The sequence below is a fragment of the Dipodomys merriami genome, unplaced genomic scaffold, assembly GCF_024711535.1.
Source record: "Dipodomys merriami isolate MVZ:Mamm:240054 unplaced genomic scaffold, mDipMer1.0.p SCAF_1170, whole genome shotgun sequence".
Classification (NCBI taxonomy): Eukaryota; Metazoa; Chordata; class Mammalia; order Rodentia; family Heteromyidae; genus Dipodomys; species Dipodomys merriami.
In genome coordinates, this window is record NW_027202461.1 from 191,658 (window position 1) to 196,169 (window position 4,512).

General features: G+C 31.8%; 1 pseudogene; it reads left to right on the forward strand.

Annotated features, from left to right (window-relative positions):
• The first annotated feature begins 4,100 nt into the window (after positions 1–4,100).
• On the forward strand, positions 4,101–4,200 carry LOC138822908 (U6 spliceosomal RNA; annotated as a pseudogene).
• Positions 4,201–4,512: the final 312 nt, after the last annotated feature.

A 4,512-nucleotide genomic window follows, 5' to 3' on the forward strand; every position in this document is an offset into this window, starting at 1 on the left:
TTGCCCTTTGTCCTTTATTTCACCATTTTGTTGTTCCTGTCCCCTTCCCAAATTAAGGTAAATGTATACACAATACACAGGGTACCAAAATCAAACACAGCAGGGGATAAACCATAGGAGAAAATCTCAAAGAAAATAGAAATCACGTAGTACATCAAAAACAACAACCACAAATAAATATCTCTCCATATCTTGGAGTTCATTTTGCTCAGCATCAACTTATATGGTCATATATACGCATAACAAAGCCACTGGAAAATAATAGTTTCATGGACACTATATCATGAAAACACATGCGAACTGTTTTTGATGGTAAAGGTGGAATTAGGATTGGTGAATTCGCGATTCTGATAAAAGAATTTCAAAAGAGTTTTAAATTTTATGAAAGGTAAATTTTAATTGTTCAAACTTTTTAACAACTTAGCCTATCAAGAAAATTTAAAGTTACCTGGGAAAATAGGCTTTCATGCAAAGAAATCCATGGAGACTTAGCTGAGAGGGAGCAATGTGGGTGAATATGGCTTATTTTCACACTAAACAAACAAATCTCACAAACCTTGCAGTAAATCCTTTAGGTTCCCTTGAGAATTGTCCTTACCCAGGAAATGGACTCTCACTGTGTGAAACAAGGTTGCAGTGGAATTTAAATTCAAAGTTCTTTAAAAACAAAAAAGACATCAAAATTTGTGAATTGTCATTTAATTACCAAACAGTAATTCTCTGAAAAAGAAGGAAAGATATAATTCAAAATCACTTCACTTTATTAAAAGTATGAGAAAAGAGTAGTGAAGAGAAATGAGAGAAACCATAGAGGACTGTTTTCTCTCCAGTGGTGTAATGGGTTCTTGATCTTGTTTCTTCCATTCTATATTCACAAGCTATCAAGTGTGGCTGAGGACTGGAGTAACCACTTCAGATAAAGAATACTCACAGAAGAAAATATTTGCAGCACCTGTAAATGATTTATAACCTTTGACAATCTATTTATATCTGTTCAAAATTCTTCCCTACCCCGAACTGCATTCTTTGAACAGCTTTGTTTGCTTTTCCAAAGACTGCCCTTCATTAACTGCTTAAAATATTGTGAGGTCATATACATACACTATAGAGATTGTTGTTTGGTTGTGATTATTGTGTGTTTTTATTTGTAGTTGTGTTTTTAACTGAATTTCAAAAGGTTGTGCAAGTGTGTTACAATTAAATATGTCCATCAAATGCTCCTGGTTCAGAGTCATTCCTTCTATCAATCTGAACCAACCCTTTCTCCAAGATTTATTTCAGATTTACAACTTCCTTTATTACTTGTGTACATTAGTATTCTAGCTGTACTTGCCCATTTTCCATTTTTCATTCATTTTATGTCTTTATAATAATTCTTTTCTGGTTTCAACTTCCTGATAGTCATTCTGTTAAACTGTTTAGAATTTGAAAGGTTTATATACATTCCTACATTCCATGGAGTTTCAATCCTGCATGTACTTGAACTGCAATAACAATTTGCAAGACTGGAGACGTGAAGCACCTAGATATGATTTTATTCTCATCTTTTTGGAAGATTAATCTTTAGTCAACAAGAAAGTTTAAAAATCGTTTAGAATTTATACCTAACTACCAGCTTTTATAAATGGCTTTGTACAATGGTGTGTGATTATTTTATTTTACATGGGATGATATTTTCTACTACCTCTAAGTTTTGGAAAAAGAAAAAAACTAATTTTTACTACAGTAGAGGAATATGATAGAAATAGAAGACAGATTTTATGTTTGTCACATCTCTGATGATTAACCATATGCAAAACTTAAAGTCATATTCCTTACTATGTTAGACAGATAGGGAAACCATATGATAAGGCAACACATGATAAGGCAACTATTAGTGACTTTAAAATATACCTTCTTATGTGAAGAAATTTACTTTATTAGCTAATATTTGGGTTTGAATCATGGAAGGCTGATCTATTTAACACATTTCTGGAAGGCACCTACTGAGCAACGCAAATGGTGGGAGATACTATTTCTACACTTTAATGAATGGTTGAACTTACTTGGCATTTATGCTGGGTAAATAAATCATCTCTATTGTAACTTGATTCCTACACTTGAAACACTTTTAATGTCACTATTATCTACTTGTCAAGTGTTATTTTGGTGAATAACATTTTTAAAAGTTTATTGGAAAAGGAATATACTTTCAGAAGATTAAATGTAGGTTATCATTGGTTTGAGAATGACAACATTTTTATAATACAGAACTAAGTTTTCTTGAAGTACCAGTGTTTTGAAGCACTAAGGATCTTCTCAATTAATGATTTTCTAAATTATATTTGACTTCTAAGTCAAGATTTCCTAGCCTTGGTAGAACAATTATGGATCTATCATTCCAGTAATTATTTTTGGCCTACTTACGCTGGACTGAAATCTTTCATTTATCATTAGGAGAAGGGTATAAAAATAATTTGTGACATTTGTGAATTTGTTTACTCATATGGGCTGGTCATCTGTAAATTGAAAGTTTGAACTACAGTACATTCTCTTATATTTTGTGATCTCATCTTTCATTTTAAGTTGCCTTACATTTCACAATTGCTTACTACTAATTCCTACAAGGAATTGGGGCCCTGAAATATTATAGGAAATTAGAAATTGAGATGGGTCTTCAATTACTTTCCGTTAGCATGTTGCATGGGCCAAAGACAGAAGTCTTGCCCTTGTTATATGATGATGAAATAACTGGGACTTGGTATCCTCAAACCTGTGGGTGCTACAGAAGAATAATAGTTTTTACACATCATATCAGCAAAATTTGGGTATAATCAGTAAGAATGCTTCAAAAATATGGAGAAAAACACTTTGGGTCCAGCGAGTTAACACAATAAACACAGCAGCAGTGTAAAATATCTTATAGATTAGAGGAAAACAATACTGGTTTTTTTTTTTACAATGTGAATTCAGAAGACCTAGAACACTTAGAAGGTATCACAAGTTTATAACGAAGACATTGCTTTGATACTTTTTATTCTAATATATATTCTAAACCTAAGTATTTATATTCCAATTTGTTTATGGGAATAAATTTCAATTTATTTGTCAAATTATCAATTAATTCTAGCAATTCTAGAAATTTAAGATCAGCACATAGAAATATAAAATATATAAGTACTTATAATATAGGAAATTGTTATGCATTGTTCTGTTGTGGTTAGGGTATCAATGGCAACTCTGTTTTAAAGTATTATTCCATTATCTCTACCTCAGTTTTTGGTAGAGTTAGACCTAAAACTTTACCATTTGTAAGCCTGGAGGCAAGAGGAAATACTGTGATTAAAACATTAATAATTTAAGCCTAATATCGAGGAGAAACCTATGGACTTCTCCAAGTTTTATGGAAATATTTGGTGATAGAAAGTCAGTAGTGTAAGTTCCTGCCTGGTTGGATGGTAGACAGACCAGGATATTAGGTAATCATGCATACGAACAATTTTTTCACCTTCTTGGCTTTAGCTACTTTTGAAATGATAGGTATAATAAACAATTGTATTTTGATAAAATACCTTCTATTCTGAACATTTCGGTCTGAACTGTTAATCGCTCTATGGACCCTTGTAACTAAGATTAGTTTTGTTCCAGTAAGACAATCTATGCTGTCAGGGTAAGATATTCTGGTTGGTTTGTTTCTACATGGGAGAAGGGTAAAGTGTCAGGAAGACATTTGTGCCAGTGAGACTTCTTTGCGAACTTTTAAGCTGCAGAAGTTTAGAAGTAGCTCTTAAGCAAGACTTCCTTTGAATCCATTAGCTCCACAAAGCTAACTCAGTTGATTATTGAGTACTTGAAAAGGCATCACCTTTGGACTTAGCTATAAAGACTTCAAAATATGATCAAATTTAAAATGAAAACAACAAAATAGTCATTGACAAAAATTGCAAATGTGAGCAATCGACCAAACAATGTAAGTTTTTCCCACTATACACAGAAATTTAGAGAAATAAGATCAATAGCATTTTAGGAACAATAAGGGCTCCTTGTTACAAATAGGCAACCAAGGATATATGCCTGTATAAAGATTGCATCATTAACTACTTAAATTTAGAGGATACTACATGCTTCAGCAGCAGGCCTAACCAAATGACAACAATACAGATATTAACATGGCACTTGCAGAAGGATGATAAAAAAATTCGTGAACTATTCCATATTTTTCATTCTTCAAATGAAAGAAATGAAAAGCAGTTATTAAAAAGTTGATTACAAAAATACAAGTGTAACAATACATGTAATTCATAGAATTAAAGGTTAGTTTGACATCAGTGTATTAAATCTTCACTTTACAAAGGCTCTTACATAGCATAACCTTTACAAAACTTGAAATTAGATAATATTATCATCTTATCCCAAAGAAATAAAATACTATAAGGACCTAGGAAAAAAGGAATCTTAACTTTTTCTATATGGAATGTAATCTGAAAGGAGACATTTATTAATGAACCTATATATTATAAAAATGTAGACTTT